Raw genomic sequence first — 18767 nt, 5'->3', positions numbered from 1 at the left:
AACTAATAAAGAACAAATTAAAAATAATTTAAAATTAATATATTAAATAATAAAACTATTGAAACTAAATTAACAGTAAACCCCCCCCCCCCCCAAAAAAAAAACAAATAAAAAGTTAAATAAATAATTTAAAAAAAATCGAAATTAACATGTATTTATTATTGATTCAAGTTGTCAAGCACATGCAAAGTAGCCAAGGGCTAGCATTATAATCACTAACTACTGTATAAGGACCAGAGGCAATTCTAGGATGAGATGTTTAGGGGTGCTGAATTTCACTGTTTTGTTCATCCATCCATCCATTTTCTGAGCCGCTTCTCCTCACAAGGGTCGCGGGCGTGCTGGAGCCTATCCCAGCTGTCATCGGGCAGGAGGCGGGGTATATCCTGAACTGGTTGCCAGCCAATCGCAGGGCACATAGAAACAAACAACCATTCGCACTCAGATTCACACCTACGGGTAATTTAGAGTCTCCAATTAATGCATGTTTTTGGGAGTGCCCGGAGAAAACCCACGCCGGCACGAGGGGAACATGCAAACTCCACACAGGCGGGGCTGGGGATTGAACCCGGGTCCTCGGAACTGTGAGGCTGACGCTCTAACCAGTCGGCCACCGTGCCGCCTGTTTTGTTCATTTTAACAGAATTTCATTCCACCATTTATGAAAGAGAAGCAGGACTTTTGGGGGGAGTCTGTGACTAAATTAAATCTAATCAAGGTTATATAAAAGTTGAGTCACAGCAAAAGAGGATTGGATTGGATTCATAAACCAAACACATTGTAACTGCGAATTTCTGAGGGAAGATACAGCAGCACCTCCACATACACTTGAACTATTATTCTCTATTTATATTGTTAAAATCTTATGTTTGGTACTGTATGGTTACACAATTTACTAGTTTATTTAAAGAGGACATACAGTAAAAATAAAAACAATAAATCTCAAATTTATGGGGTGATGGGATAATTTAATTTTCAGGGATACTCGATCTTGGGCAGAAGCTTGAAAAGATGGGATAAAAGAAAGGCTAGATAGATACTGTAGATAAGGATCTTTTACTGCTTGTGACCTTATACCGCCTGACCATGGAGCATTCTGTCATACTGTTGAATCACAGTGTGATTCTCCGACAGCACTGAGGAAGAACGGAAGAGGCTCCAAGAGTAGTCAAAACGGCACAGAGGATCATTAGCTTTTATTTATTTCCATTCTATTATAGACAATCAGAAGCATTAAACAACCCATTTTCACAGCAAAAAAAAAAAAGACAATAAGGAAAAGAGATACCTCTGTTATACCTGGGGTATAAAGTTGACAAAACAATGAACAAACCAAAAACATTTGCTCATTGTGTTGACGACTGTGTTTCCCCCTGAAATGCCCCCCGAAAATGTCTGAACACATTCTCTGACAACTGACCTTTGGAAACTCCTCAATCCAGTTCAGTGAGCTAAAATGGACATTGCGTGTGGATGAAAAGGCCAAAAAGTGCTTATGTGGACATGGCCTCAATCTGCATTGGATGGACTTTCTGCCACTTGGTTTCAGTAAAGGTCAGACAGATATTTACAAGTAAAGATATAAAATGTATAAAGCACAGAATAAACCGAATCCTTTCAAGTACAAGAATGACCTTTACCATACTGAGGACAGCTCGTCAACCCTTTTGAAAGATTAACAAAATTCCAATAGAATGCTGAAACCATTTGCTTTGCCCTGTGAATTCTGGTGATCCATCGTAAGGCCACACAGCAAAATCATCATCAGGTATCACTCTTTAAAGCCGCTTTCATACGCATTCATTTTCATTCGTAATCAAACTGGACCAGAGTTAAAAAAAACAAAAAACAACAACACCAACATACATGGTTTTGTTCCTCACCAATGGTTATGTCGTCAATTTCAATTATAAGTATTTTAATTAGCCCTGGCCAATATAAAAATAAGTGAGCATGGCTATTACACACACTACATTTTGCGTTGTTCAGAAAGGAGATGCCCAACAGAGATTTCTCAGCTGACGGTTCCCTCTTGCTTTCCCAGCCCGTCTTTCGTAATGAAGAGCAGCCACCTCCCCTACTAGGCTGTCACTGTGTGACAGATGCATAGTGATGACCGTTTGGCCACATTCAATGGCCGTCATGACCAAGTTCAGTGAGGAAAAGCTGCAGGATATTACTTATACTTACTCTCAATGAGTTAATAAGCTTGTCCAGTGATTTGCACAGCCAATACAATGCAGCTTGAATGCTACATTTTCAAATGTATTTTACTAAGTGTTCAATAATATCCACTTGCTTTTTTTGTTTTCTTGTTTTATTGTTTGTTGTGCCAACTTCTCTTAGTCTTCATTTGAAGTCAATGTCACAAAAAGCAATAGACGTGCAGAGTGTGTTTGATGCTGGATGAAGTGAAGTCTTGTAAGGTATGCTGACATCACACATTACATAGAAATTTGCACAACGGGCATATTTCTTTTCTGAAGGTTTTGGCTAAAGCGAGCATCCAAATATTGGAGAATGGAGATTTCGCAACACTTTCTTTGTCTTATTTATTGGTAGATTTATATTGTAATTGTACCCTCCCAAGAAAGTTGAGCTTTATTTGAAATATGACACCAGCTGTGGAAATTGTAGACCTTTTTCCCTGCAGCAGCCATTTTGCAATTTTGGGTAAACACAGGTGTCGCTAATGAGGCTCCTTTAGGGTTTTATACCTAAATAGTACCGCAGCATCGTTATTGTCATTAGAAACACATTACCTACCAATTTACGTCGAAACCGCTACCGTGGAAAAAAATAAAAAAGGTTCATTATGCTTTGACACTTCGCTGTGTTTTTGGGACGCCTGGATAATATTTCAGGTATGATGCCCACATTAACGGGATGCTTCCCCTGTGGAAGCTGTCTCATTTTCCCTAAACTTAATACTGACAAACATCTGAGATTAAATCACAGATAGAACATTACACGGACCAATATCTTATACATGTAAAGAATTCATCCATCCAGCCTTAAAACGACCGCCCATATTTCTGCATGTAGTGTAGCTGCCGACTTCAGATGGATAGAGGTTCCTGTCAGGGAGGAGGCCTTTATTTGTGCACATTTTGGGAATAATATTAAAAAAGTATAATACCTTTCAAGACTAAATGAAAAGGACTTTTAAATGGAATGTAGCAAAGTGGCAAGTAATGAGGCAGAGTGGGGACACAAAATTTGTAGTGCAACCAACTGTCTCCTGCTGGAATGCTAATTGTCCTGAAAGACAGACTCCACAAAATGCTACATCATATTTCATACTTGAAGTTTGAAGTGATGTAATTGGAAGTGTTAGTGGAAGACAGACATATTTACAAACATAAAGAGAGACCTAGTGACATACACATATATTTCTGAGCTACAGAAAAGAAATCTATCACTCTGATGAAGCCCATCGTGCATATCATTGCTTGGCACAGCCGACACGACAAACTGCTGTAGGAGAGGCCAACATTCGACGATTGTCACCATTTGTTGAAATGACCCAGACCCAGGGAAATGCAGGGTTGAAAGGGGTTTTGTGATGGGTGACTGGCTCCAAGTCAGCCCTTGATCATTCCGAAGCTCTAAAATTACATTGCTAAATAAATGACGTCACAATAATTTTTGTTTCTGGCATTTCAATAATGTTTAAATGAACCCCATGGCCTCTCATTTTGCCCGTGCTTCCCCGTCATGGTTAGGCACAGTGCATTTGCGATATTTAAAGACATAAAATCAGCCATCACAACTCGTCTCAGCTTGTGTGTGCTAAATTAATCAAATTTTATATACTCCTACTGGAATGCTCAGAATAAACTGATTGTCAGCCAAACACACAAATACAAAATGAGAACACTGAAGGAACGACGCTAACTCCAGCTGTTGACGTAATTTATGAGGCCACACCCTTTAAAAGCACATATCTAACAATTATTATTATCATCATTATTATTTTTATGACTACATTTTATCAAATCATTTTATTTATTTTTTTTAAACACGTAAGGTACCACTGAACTTATTCTCTTCTACGGTATATGAACATTGATCTACTGGAACGGCTTGGCCTTCCCTTCTTGGGATTAAACCTAACCCAGCCTAGGCACTCCCAATTCAGTAGTAGCTGAACCACCGATCGGATGTGAGGAAATTCCTTTAATAATGCTGGGAATGCTGCCACAGCAGGAACCAGTCAGATCTGACCTTCCGAGCAACCCAGCAGCTCAATCAGTCACACGCCTCTGAAGTCATCTCATTGTCGATCTGTCATAACTCCCACAAATTCGCCTGCTTCAGTGCAGACATTATTTTAGTGATTTAAAGACGTCCCGCGCGTTGAACACCAGCATTGCTACAAGTATATTCGGGTTCATCTGTTTTCAGAGCCATCAAATGTGCCAGCTCTTGAGTGTCACAAGTCAAACGTACTTAGAATGTGGATACAACAGATGGTAGAAGACTGTGATGGATGGATCTGTTTCTAATGTGACAGCCATTATGTTCACTCTGACAGTGACGTTCTAAAAGGTTTCTCAAAGGATGGCGCAGCTCCCGAAGCTTTCTTTATTCCCGCTATTTCTCTTTTTTTCCTTTAAAGTTGCTTTGTGGGCATGTGTAATCTATTTTAGAAGAACCATCCCGAAGTATTTTACACAATTCTGGAGCCCCCTGGAAACCATAGACTTCATATCACAGTGACATTGGTCTAATTCCCCATAGTGGTCTTTCTGAGTATAACCCTGAATTGTTGAATATTTTCTCTCTCAATGTTACCCCTGTTTCACTGCTGGTTGCACATGGACACCAAAGTTATCTTGTCCAATTTCCAGCTCCGAGGATGGATCTCTCTCAATTAGGCTGAAGTGCTTTGTGTTTGGAGAAAAGTATCATTTGGATTTTAATAGTGTTTAGCTAATGAGTTATTGATCTTTGCAACAAACTCCCTTGTGCTAATACCAGTCGCACTTGTTTGAAGTAAAACTGCAGAGAATTGTTCGGTGGCCCCACAAAGTCATCAAAATTCCTTATGTTTCTCTCTCAGTGAAAAGGTTTTGTTTTTCTCTCTATGTGGGCTTCTGAAACAAACCTCTCCCTTTGCACAGATAACAAAGGATAAGCGTTCCTGGGCCTAAAGCGACATCTGTCGAAATAACGCCAAATGAATGAGGTAAAATGAGGAAATCAATAATTCCATTGCATGCCTGAACCCACTTCTGCACAATTTTAACTGCGGGAGATAAGGACAGGAAAAAAGACAAATCATTGCCTAGCTGGGTTAAGATTCATGATTAGTTTAACAAATGTATTATAAATTTACAGTATTACTCAGATTTGTGTCGACATTACCCTAAAATTTGATCAAATGGTTGAGGAGTTTTCAGGATGCATGTAAGATACATAAATAGCATGACATCAGTAGCGGGGGGTAGAGTAGCCAAAAATCGTACTCAAATAAGAGTATAGAGTTTTATACAATAAGAATAATATTACTCAAGTAAAAGCGAAGCAAAGCAAATTTATTTATACAGCGCATTTCCTACACAAGGTACACTCAATGTGCTTTACATGATTAAAAAGCCAAAACAAAGATACAAATAATACAAATAAGACATCTTAAAAAACATTTAAAAACAAAAAAATAAAAAATGTACAGTGCAAGAAAGAGCATTTAAAAGTAGAAATGTTCTAAAATCCTCATCATCATAAGCATGAGAAAAAAGAAGAGTTTTTAACCTGGACTTAAAAACGTTCACATTTGGGGCTGACTTCAGTTCTGTTGGCAACTTGTGCCATTTGTGTGCAGCAAGTAAAAGCTGCTTCACCATGTTTGCTTTGGACTCTGTGCTCCACTATTTCACCTGAGTCTGTAGTTCACAGAGACCTACTGGGTGTACTGTATATTCCATTAGCGTTTCTTTCATATATTTTGGCTCTAAACCATTTTGTGTTTTGTAGACCAATAGCAGAACTTTCAAGGCTCTTTTAAAGCTGACTGGGAGCCAACTGCAGCATTCTGAATGAGCTGCAGCTGTTTAATACGCTTTGGTCAATTTAAAAAGTAATCCTCCAAATAATTACTTGAGTAAGTATTTAGTGAAAAAAAAATACTCACGTACGTAACCTGTCAGCAGTGAAGGGCATGAATGCCATACGGACAACAAATATATAAAGTAGGAATATGTAAATTCAAAAATTGCCCAAATAATGTTTTCTCTTAAATACTCAAAAGTGAAAATGTTGCATTAAGACTAGTATGACAAGTACAATACTGTATATCCCAAATAAGCAAACGTAACAGAGTAAATTTAAGCCATTACGACCACTTTCTGGACATCAGACCATTGCCACACACTGAACCGGCTGAGGCTCGTTCATTCACACGCACAGAGCCTTCTGTCCGTACTCTCCGTTGATTTTGTGCACATTTCTCTCCGTCTCATGGCTATGGACCAAATACAGCAGCACCACTGGAAACCGTGGGGTCAGTTCTGATATTTTCAATGAATAATTTTCTGAATTTTTTTCTGGAAGAAATAAATTACCTTGAGGCAGCGGCATCAAACTTTTATTCACATGCCACACTGGAGTTATGGCTGATGTACACTCAGCATCATATAATTAATAATCAATGATCAATGATCCATTGATAGATATCTTGTTTGTTTCCGCTGGGTTTATTTGGAGATGCTCTTCTATTGCCATTAAATCACAGTGGGTCCATTGGGCATGTGGCGTTATGGTCATTATTTCGAGGTGGACTACGTAAGGGATGAGCCGACGGACAGCAATCAAAACAAAACAATTTTGTATTATTCAGTACCTTTGCTTTTGGCTTTTCAGGATTCATGACCAAACATATGTGTTGCAACTTATTCGTGACTACAGGGAACATTATTTATACGTGTATAATCCCTACTGTTGTTCTGTGATCAATTTTGGTCCTGTAGTAATCGTCTTCATTTCCACTCAGCCTTGGCAAAGCAACACACACATGCAGTTGATGAATTTGAACTTGTGTGCCTTGTGTTCCAGTTGTCATGGTGTCTAATGTGTTTTTGATATCATAACTGCAGTACCTAATTGAATTTAAAATTGATAAAGTTGTCCATGAGACAAGGCTGTGAAAAGAAACAATGAAGTATAGAATAAAATCTTTATTTGCAGTACAGAAGTGTACTGTATGTATGAAACAGATAGATTGTATCTAAAAACGCTTGGCTGCATACAAGCTAATGGCAATACAAACATATTCATTTTATTTCACACAGTGAATATCGCATTGAGACCTTTTCATCATTTCCCTATTCCTGAATGCGTGCAATTTATTTTGCTCCAAGGCAGCTGCGCTAACAGATGTTTGGAGGACTTGTGACGTTTTCAGATGAAACGGAAAAGGCCGACAAAGTTTTGACAGAACAGGTGGCAATGGGATGCAAAATAAAGCCAAGTTACTCTGAGGGAGATGATGAAAGACGAGAGGCTCAGCCGTGGATGAACACGGTAACGTCTCTCCTCTAAAGCAATCTCGTTGGAAGCAAGAGCTTTAAACGGCAGCAAAAGCATAGCGTTGACAATACAGAGACAAGTAGTCAAGTCGATGGGAACCTTAAGATCCAAATTTCTGACTCATCCAATGATGTCTCATTTGGGCCAGAGGTTATTTTACATCTTAGCCCAGCTGCTAATCATTATAATCAAGTCTAGAAATATGGCCCCTTTACCTTCTTGACTGGTTGTGACAGTTGCATTTAGCTTCAGGTGGGTATTTTAACATGCACTTGTACAAACGACTACGGTATTTTAAGATTACGTCTTTCTGAAAAAAAATAATTCTGAAAAATGTCTTTTTTTTTTAAATCAAATATTAGAATGTTATTCTCATACATGTTCAACTTTAACTTGCCATTTTACTACTTTATTTATTTTCTGTGTGGCCCTAAAATATTACTTTGTCGTAAAGCACTTAACATTTCCAAACTGTCGAAACTAATGTAGATGATGAAAATCTTTTAGATGTAGTCTTATCACTAATTTGACTGTCATAAGACATTGGACATTCGTGCGTTTAAATGCTTATCAATAATGAACTTAGACGTTTGTTTGGAGCCCTCACAAAATGCAGCATTAGTTTGAGAATATTGGCCATTGTCATTTCAGTTACACTCAAAATGAAATAAAAGGATGTTTTTTTGTTTTTTGTTTTTTTGCTCATTAGCTCCGCTTTTATGACAAAGCTGTCCCTTGGTCTGCGTAAAAAGGCCAATATGTCCACTGAGGATATTTTTGCAGCAGTTCCATTAAAGTCCCACACTCTTAAATGGGTGCAAGCTGGCTGGCAGTGGCAACTAAAGAAATAATTGGGATGCCATTACATCGCACTCACCAGTTGCTGTTAGTAAATCAGTTCGACACAATAGTCCCATCCCCCCAGCCCCTGAGACTTCCTCTATTAAATCATTGATACCTCTGCTCTTGCATAAACAAGTTACCTTTTAAATAAGTAATGGGCACTAATTAGCTTAAAGAACGTCCTTCAAGGATGTTCGGTTGGAGGCGGATGACACGCAAGTGGGGAATAGGAACAGGAAGCGCACAAGTGGTCTTTTTAGTATAAAATTTCCGTCGATCATCTGGGGGACAGTAAAGGTTTGATTCCAATTAATTTCAAGTCAAAACATTGTCTCCCACATGCACAACTTAAATGATCACTTTCCTCAATATCCTTTTTTATTTTTGAGTGAGCTAGAAAGCCATTTAATAAAGAGACTCTCCAAAGTTCGAGCCAGAGTAATTATATAGGCACACGAACACTGTGGGGAAATTAAAAAGATGAAATAATCAGATGGATTGGACTGCAGTTTTCTGAATTAATCTCATATATGCACCTACCTGCTCAAAGGACAAATACAGAATATCTGTACTGGTATGTGGTTAAACGAATGAATGAATTCTCTGACTCCAACAACATTGGACCATTTGACATGTTGTACTCTTAAATTGAGTTGGAAAAAGGGAGGTTTCTCTCTGTAAGGGAAAAATATCAGGTTGCTACATGTGAGCATATAAAACGTTTTTAGACTTTGTGAAACAGCATGTGGTTCATCCCCTCCCAATGTTATTCTCATACAGGCATAAGGCAGCTTAAATGTGACAGCATAGTGCATTCCATTCTGCTCTATGCGATCGTTCCTTTTTTTAATATAAGAGAATATTGATACCAAAAAAATTAATTTGTTGATGACATAAGCGCCTATCACGTTGCCATATCTTCAAAACATAATGCACGTTTAAACTAATGACAAATAACCTAAAATAAATTTGTGTAAAGATTCCCAAATTCAAGTAAAGATATGAACATTTCCTCCACAAAATTACAATTTTGACTAAGAAGCGATGAATTTGTAAATCAACAAATAAACAAATAAATAAAGTTTCCACATTGCACTTCTACTGCCATTCGGCTAGTCTGCAGCATCCAATGTATAATTCTTTTTTAGCCAAAGGCGCTAATGTGGAAGCTTTACAAAGGGAGTGAATTGTAGCGGGAGCAGCTAATGGACTGGGGTTAAGGGGCTTCACTCAGGGAAACATTTGTAGCTGCACTCTCGAGTAATTGTTATGAGCATGAATGATTGCAATTCACCTGTTAGCTTTTCCAGAAAAATTCACACATTCGCATGAGAATGTTTTATACAAAAAAAGCATGTACAGTAGATCAGTATACACTGTGCAGGAACTTCTGTGATTGCCTTTTACATTGTTTGCTGTTTTTTGTTGAAAAATGCCTTCAAAAGGAGGAATTACATTACAATACAGAGGAAATTCTAAGGTTCAATTAAATCTGTGGTCAGAAACCATTTTTGGAATTAGAAAGAATCCCTGTCACCATCATATAACATTTTTAGTTACCATACAAGTGTAAAAATAAATATATCAGTGTTAATCTTAATCTTTTTCAGAATCAGAATCAGAATCATCTTTATTTGCCAAGTATGTCCAAAACACACAAGGAATTTGTCTCCGGTAGTTGGAGCCGCTCTAGTACAACAGACAGTCAATTTACAGAACACTTTGGGGACATCAAGACATTGACAAAAAACAATTGTGCAAAAAGATGCAGAGTCCTCTAGCACTTAGAGCAGTTCGAGTTTTGATGGTCTGTTCAGTCTGTTCCAGTGCCAAACTGTAGGCAACATAAAACATTGTATTATTCTTAGCTACCATACAAGTGTAAAGTGGACCAATAAATGTCCTAGTTCAATTCCAATCGGTATTGAAACAGTCCTCTTCATCATGCTGTTCACATTTCGACTGTATGACACCAAGACGACGCCTAACAATTGATCAAACAGTTCCCCGCGGCTTCACACAATGTTCTCAGAGGGATGTGGCCACTGAGCTTCGAGTGTCACAGAGTGTCAGGAGGTTGCAACAGACACACAGAGAGACTGAAAGACGTACAGAAAGGCTTAGAAGTGGACGTCCTTGGAAATGTATAGGTCAATTCATGGAGCAAACACCTGTTGTGAACCTTGCCATTCAGCTCCTTGCCAGAGCATTATTATTGTTACAAATTAGATACTTTATTATATATATATATATATATATATATATATGAGGATATGATATATGAGGAGAAGCGGCTCAGAAAATGGGTGGATGGATGTAAATTAGGGCGGCGGCACGGTGATCAACTGGTTAGCACATCTGCCACACAGTTCTGAGGACCGGGGTTAAAATCCCAGCCCCGCCTGTGTGGAGTTTGCATGTTCTCCCCGTGTCTGCGTGGGTTTTCTCCAGGCACTCCGGTTTCCTCTCATATCCCAAAAACATGTATTAATTGAAGACTCTGAATTGCCCGTAAGGTGTGAATGGGAGTGCGAATGGCTGTTTGTTTCTATGTGCCCTGCGATTGGCTGGCGACCAGTTCAGGGTGGACCCCGCCTCTCGCCCAGAGATAGCTGGGTTTGGCTCCAGCACGCTCGCGACCCTAGTGAGGAGAAGCGGAACGGAAGATGAATGAATGAATGAAATTCAATTCACCTCGAAAGGTTTTCGTGAAACCTTTCTGTAATTTCACCTGAAAGACCAATCGCCCTAACTTTTTGTAGAAGTTTATAAATAAAATATTGAGTCCGAATTGCCTGACTTTAAACCTATTCCAGTAGTGCAGTGAGTTGTCTGATAATTGTTTGTTTTTAAACGCATACACTTTCCCACTACATGGCACATTAAGAGTCACAAAACGCCCCTCATTCATGCATAACATCCACCTACGCCGCTCTGTTGGCTCCTCCCACAGGCACAATGCTCTAACACTGGGGACTCATTAGCTCACTGGCTGGCAAGGAACACAATCCCCCCCTCTTTCCCCTCACCCCTTCCCCCCTTTAGAGAAAACACAACACATGGACATGTCACCTAATTCCGCTGACACCAACAGGCGGCAAACAAGTTAATAGGCCTGTGATGGAACACACACGAGGTGACGAATGAGAACAAAACAGTAAATACAGGGATGCGAATAATTGTGAAACGTAACAAAAGTTAAATGTTATATCATCCTATATTGCAATATAGATTTTTTAGATATCATACGGCTACGAAACACTTTTTTCACCAATAAGACTACACTTAGATTTTGAGTTATTTTTCTTTACAGTATGTTGAACTGCTTCACATCCGTATCTTATTTTTCTTTACAGTATGTTGAACTGCTTCACATCCGTATCTTGAGCTCTACAGCATATAAAATTGGTTTAGCCTGTTCCAAAAACTACACATTCACATTTTTCCGTATGTAGCCCTCAGTGGAAAAGGTTCGGATATCCCTGGAATGCAGGCACTTCATAAGAATTTAAAAAAAAACAATACAATACAGAATATACAAACACATTTTTTTTACAGAGTCCATTGCAGTTCATTTTATTTATTTTATTTAATTATTACAAAACAATGTTTTTTGAAAAAATAAAAGTGAACTGCCATAAACTGCAGGTTGTAATAAGTGGAACTGTTTTCAAGCACCTTAACTGTGCAATTGTCCAGTGTAACAGGTTCTTTTTTTTAAATATTTAACATTGATATTAATGCAGTGGCTGCACGGTGTCCAACTGGTTAGAGCGTCAGCCTCACAGTTCTGAGGACCCGGGTTCATTCCCTGGCCCCGCCTGTGTGGAGTTTGCATGTTCTCCCCGTGCCTGCGTGGGTTTTCTCCGGGCACTCCGGTTTCCTCCCACATCCCAAAAACATGCATGAATTGGAGACTCTAAATTGCCCGTAGGTGTGAATGTGAGTGCAGATGGTTGTTTGTTTGTATGTGCCCTGCGTTTGGCTGGCAACCAGTTCAGGGTGTACCCCGCCTCCTGCCCGATGACGGATGGGATAGGCTCCAGCACGCCCGCGACCCTAGTGAGGAGAAGCGGCTCAGAAAATGGATGGATGGATGGATTAATGCAGTGTTTTCATTTTGTCTTTCATTGCCCCCTCTGCAATTTCTCTGCAATCCCCCTGGCGGGCACCCCTCCGTTTTATTGATGTTGATGTGCAATTATTGCTAAGAAAATTAATAACAATTACAAAATGAAGAAAATGAAATCAAAAAAGTTAAACGTTATTGCACGTTAATTTTTTAATTACAGACATTATCGAAGGACCAAATACACATTCAGAGTCTTTGAGAGTTTCAAGTGATCATAATCACGTTCCCTTTCTGGCCATCCACTGATGAGTTGTAAAGTTTTATAGTCAAGCGGACAAAAGAAAGGAACACAACCCCCCCTCGCCAACCCTCTTCCCCCCTTTAGAGAAAACACCGAAGTCAGTTTGTGGAGCAGGTCAGTGCAAAAACTATGCATACATGAGTTTAATTCACAATGTGGACATCTTAAGTATTAGGATCTAAAATTTGGTGCTCATCCCAATTTGGATTATTTGGCCTTGGCGGATAGAGAAATGACAGAATGTAATGTTGCATATATGTTACCGACAACAAGTGCTTCCGGTTGCTGGATTTTCATTTCACTCAAATGAGACAAAAAAGGTTAGTTTGTGTGCCACTGATCAAAAGCTAAATAACACCACTCAACCTATCTCTCTGAGGACTTCCTGAAAATCCAGTGTATGCCGAACTGAACAGGTGCTCCCTGTGAACGTTTGTGTCGTGTCTTTTGGCTTTTCTACAATGAAACAACAGAGAAACCACACCTCCTCTGGAGATTTGCTTTAATTGATTAATAGATCTGATCACAATTATACAAAAATGCAACATTTCGAACAGCGCCCCGTGCATGCGCCATGGCCATATTTGTTTCGGACAAACTGTTGAGCGGGACAACGTGTATAGCATGCGTGTACGAGTTAAATCAGTGAACTGACTTGCAAATCTATCCTAAATATTGCCACAACGGACGTATTATGGTAACAACGAAACACTTCTGCTTTGGCGTCTGCCGGAGTGACTCAAGATATGGTGATCGTAAAGAAAGATTTTTTTCATTCCTTTTTCTAAGCCCGGAAGGAATCCCGAGAAATGTAATGAAAAGTAATCGTAAACACACCTCGCACTACAACGCAAGCTATTCAGACCATGAGTTAACCTCAGGAGGCCACTGGCTCTTAAATCTGTGTCAAAAGAGTAACACGGTACTTGGTGAAAATGTTACTTGAGTACTGTGAGTACTGAGCATAAGAGTCTGATTTACTGTATGTATCAATAGTGACTACCTTATGCGAAAGTTATTATGCCTAGTTCCTTATTATGCCTTATGCCTAGTTCCAAAAAACAGGCCATAAAAAAGAAAGAGATAAGATACCTTCTAATAAAATTTGTGACTTCAGTGTGTTCAGATTCACCAAAATTTTACAACACAATGTTAGCTACATCACATGTGGCGCCGTTTACCGAGCCAGTGCTAGCTAAACAATTTGCTAAGTAAGGCTCGTAAACTCCTGGAGCATTTTCAAATCCCAACTCAACTCTTTATGTAGCTATCAAAAAGTGAACAATCTGGACCTCGGGATGTCTTGAGAGGCAGGGACAGAAACATTGTCGTCGTCTTGATTTGTTTTGACAGTCGACAACAGTTTGAAAGGCATGCTCCCGACACCTGCATGACTTAAGTGGAACATTAACAATCTAAAAGTTAGGTCGTGACTCACAGTCGGTCTGTAAAGTTTGAAGACTGCAATAGTTTGTTTTAACTTTTTATTGTAGGCGATTAATTCGCTAAATTGGAATTTAAAACCAGCACTTGGTAAAATTAACAGTGTATTCCCCGGCTTACTGAGAGGAAGATATTTTAGTCCCATCTGGCCCATTAAAAAGCCAAGATTCCAACAAAAGTGGACTGTACGTAATGATGTGTCCTTATTGCAAGGGCAATGAAACAGCTGCAGTCAAGCGATGGGCACATGTGGCACGGGAGACAAAGCCGTATGACGGACAGCATCTGTTTAAGAGCACTTTGACTCGCTAGAAGAGATGAGAGGCCAGCTGTGCTTGAGAATATGCGAGCTTGTAAAGTCTCCATCCGGTAGAGCATGAGCCAACAAACCTGATGTAGGATTTACGTAAATGTAACTCATACTTCAGTTCCAATTATGTCCTTTCTCACAAGATTCACATATGGCAGAGGTATCTGACAAATTGAAAAGGAAAACATGAAAGACCGATAGAAGTATATACAACAGATGAAGTGTGAAACAAGGGCGCTGTTAATAAAAACACAAATTTCCTTCTTCTCAAATCATTTCATTGTCGGAGTGTCATCCTTTGTAATGTGGCAAGCTGCCCCTCTGACTGCAGACGTGGAACGAAGCTGCAGATGGCAGTAGTAGGGTCTTTATTTTAGAGTTGTGACATAACTTGTTAGTTGTGTGGTTTGAGGGGTGGATGTGGTCTTGGTCTGAGCTGATTTAGAAAAATAGATCCAAGCAGGAGTAAAGTTCCTGTGGATGCTTGCAATAAATAATAAAAAAAAGCTGCTAATAAAATAAAAATGTTGATTTTATAGAAATTGATCTAATTATACCATATACTGTATCATTTAATTTCATATTTTGCTGTAAAGTGCTGAACCAGACAAAAGATTGACCCACATTTAATGCAGCCGAGCTTCAAAATCTCTGATTACAAAGAATACGTCATCAAAAGAGGAACAAAGATGCTATTTACAATATTGATAGAACTGCCCATGACACGGAAACACTCGATGTAATTGCCCAGCCACTACAGGAAAAACATAAAACTATTTTGGCCTTTGGTTGAAGAGGAGGAAATGAACATATAATTGGCAATTGTTTTTCTTCAACCATCTGCTGGGCTTTTCCGTGGGTTTGGTTAGCTGTAAAGGTCTGTAAAACGCCAAAATCTGTTTCAAGAGTCTCTTTGAAAAATTTTCCAAAAGTGCACTTCGACTCCACTAAAAAGTCCCAAGTTTTAAAGAGCAGATGCCTTTTGGATGAGGCGCTGTTGAATAGATCTGAAAAATGCTGCTCAGAACAGGCAAAGGCATCTTTGTCAAGTCCTGGCACGCAAATGTTCTAAAATAGATTAGAAGCCGAAGGAACCCTGGTGATGTAATGATGACACAAAATGTCTGCCTTTTTTCACTCGGTTTCACCGATGTGACACCTTATCACTAGATGCCATGCAAAATTAATTGAAGGGTCTTTACTGGGATGGTATAGCGAATCATTTTCCAAAGGTGTATCATGTATGAATCATTGCCTTTTCATTAGCTTTTTTAACTGTTCCTGTTCTTTCAATCCCTATTTAATATTATTTGTAAATATGTTAATTATGGGCGGCACGGTGGGCGACTGGTTAGAGCTGGTTCAATCCCCGGCCCCGCCTGTGTGGAGTTTGCATGTTCTCCCCGTGCCTGCATGGGACTCCGACATCCCAAAAACATGTATGAATTGGAGACTCTAAATTGCCCGTTGGTGTGAATGTGAGTGCGAACGGTTGTTTGTTTGTATGTGCCCTGCGATTGGCTGGCAACCAGTTCAGGGTGTACCCCTCCTCCTGCTCGATGATAGCTGGGATAGGCTCCAGCACGCCCGCGACCCTAGTGAGGAGAAGCGGCTCAGAAAATGGATGGATGTTAATTATGTAGAACCAGAAGGGGCAATAGAGGCAGCAGTGGCGGTCTGATTTAGTGGTTGGTCATAAGGCTTGACAAGGTGAAACACAGTTCTGACACCACAGCTAGCCAAGTTGATGAGACGAAACCAGCCAAGTGAAACGTAATAAAAACCTAAACGAGCATTTGAAATGATCATGTGGTATTTATAGATATAGTCTAATTTCCACCAGACCCTTTATGACTATTCCTTTAACACTGAATCTACCCATGATATGAAATGATGTTGTTCATTACCAAGATATCTGCCTGTGCACACGCTCATGCGCACCATTTCTTCCACGTTATCTCCATGGCGTCCCCGGATAAAATTGCAGCTTGATGAAGCCATGTTTTACGGTCTGTGGCCAAGCAAGGTTGTATGATGCTATGTTGGTTCCCGTCTATTCCGATCAATACTTAGTTTGCATGTTTTTGCTTCACTGGCTTTGTTATGGGGAATTTACTTCTAATTTTGTGCCATACAATGTATAGATGAAGCACTACCCCCGTCATGATGGCAAAAACTGCAATATCATGTTTGTTAGGAATGGCTCAGTCGTTTGGTGTAATGCGTACAGTAAATCTGACCAGTATCTTTTGTGGCATCATCTCAGAGAGACACAAATTGAATTGTTTTGCTGTTTGCGCTTTTTGGTACGCAAAGCACCAAAGCAAAGCTCGATAGTGTTTTGGCATTTACCACATCTTGGTTTAATTTACGTCCGTCTGCCTTTGGATCTAATGTGATTGCATCTCCTTCGGCCTTATCTGTCATTTAGCTTCAAATTGAATGAAGCTTTGGAGAGGCTCACTATATTCAGCCACATCGGCAATCATTTTCTTGGTCAGGGGACCTGGCGATCAAACCTTTCTGAGGATGTATCGAGCAACTTATTGATTTTTAACACTTCACTTCATCTTCATCCAACAGCACTGAGACCTCAATGTTCCAAAACAGACACCAGTGTGCCACCCCCCAAACCCATCCTACAATTTCTCCCCTCTTCTGCCCACCCTCAGTTCCCTCCAAAGCCACTGACTCACTTGCTACTCCCTCAATCCTGTGGCAGACATCGAGAGATGCGTTATTGATGTTTCATTATTTGTCAGATGAACAAACTTGACATATGGAGATCATCAAATAAAAGACAACAATGCAGATTAAAAAAACTGAACACACTGACCGTATCTCATTAAATTTATATTTCATCCAAACAATGTTAACTACTTGATAATTACTTCACATGTCCTTAAAGAGATGCCTAATGAAATGTGAAGTTGTACAACAGGCTATGTGTCGACAGGATATTATGCTCCTTTGACTTTTAATCAGAAACACTGAAACTCCACCAAATCTCTTGAAGTAGATTGCAATAATCTCAAAAACAATTAGTGGATAGATAGTATGCCAAAGCTGAATTGTCAATATTGTACTAGTGGTGTACTGCATTGGAGTCCAAATGTTTGTGCTGAAAAGAAGGCACACTGAATGAAGATGTAGAGTGCTAAGCTATCTTCTCGCGCGGCCCACAAGATAGCTAGCTGCCAACTGGAAAGACAAATTTCTGAGTATATCAAAGTCTTCTATTCTATGGGGTTATTGCAAATGTAGACCTACAATAAGATGGATTGAAGAAGGTACCTTAAACATTTCCATAATGAGGCATTGAGGATTTAAGTTCCATCAATGTCAAGGTCCTTTACATATCATAGGCTGTATTACGGACCACGTCAAAACTGATTCCATTGAGAGAGAGTAACACCAAAATGAAGCCACAAGGCCAGTGACGGATGTGGGGGGCCATCCATCATACTTGTGCCGTCTGTGTGCCGTGTGTCTGGTACACCAAAGGGCGCCGCTATCAACAGAAGAGTAAGCGAATGCCTCGCTCTGTAGCGCCTTATTGCCGTATGCTTCACTGACACATTCATTCCGTAGTCTGAGACGTCTTTGCCCACAAGGCCACAATCATTTCCTTAGCTTCTGGAGGACACAACGTGACTCGTATTTTTCCAGTCTACGCTTAAATAAGCATGAAACGTCACATCAGCTGAGAATGGCTCGCAGTGGCTCAGATGGTGTCAGTCAAGCCACCCTCCATCCCTCCTGAAAATATTCTATTTTAAATGCTAGTTTTTATGAGAGGCATGACAAATTTGAACGCAGGAGTCACAGAAGGATTTTGTTCCTCTCCTCTTTGTACTACATATAAGTTCTGGTCTGTTTAACTTAAAATCCCTCCCTTCGCTCCCTGGATCTAATGAAGATGAGTGTTTGACTGTTTTTTTTTTTTTTCCTGCCACAAGTCTCACATTGCATGTCAATGAAATTGCTTCATAATATTTCTCTCTCCTCTCGCAACGTCAAGCTAAGTTGATGGGATGATCACGGGGCATGTAGCGTGTCCAATGCATTTCTGAGTTGCTCTAACCTTCACATTCTCACTGCCTTGTTTATACAAATCAAAGTGCACATACAGTCAGACATTATGGTCTGTGCATTGCAACAGTGCATTGCATTATAATGATGACTTTCAAATATTCCATTAACCAAAATCAGAGGTGATGAAGTGTTTCCTGACGGGCAATTTCAGTGAGAGTCATATCAAATATACT

This window comes from Phycodurus eques, chromosome 17 (assembly GCF_024500275.1).
Source record: "Phycodurus eques isolate BA_2022a chromosome 17, UOR_Pequ_1.1, whole genome shotgun sequence".
Lineage (NCBI taxonomy): Eukaryota > Metazoa > Chordata > Actinopteri > Syngnathiformes > Syngnathidae > Phycodurus > Phycodurus eques.
The sequence above is the reverse complement of the archived record's forward strand: the minus strand, read 5'-3'. Positions refer to the sequence as shown.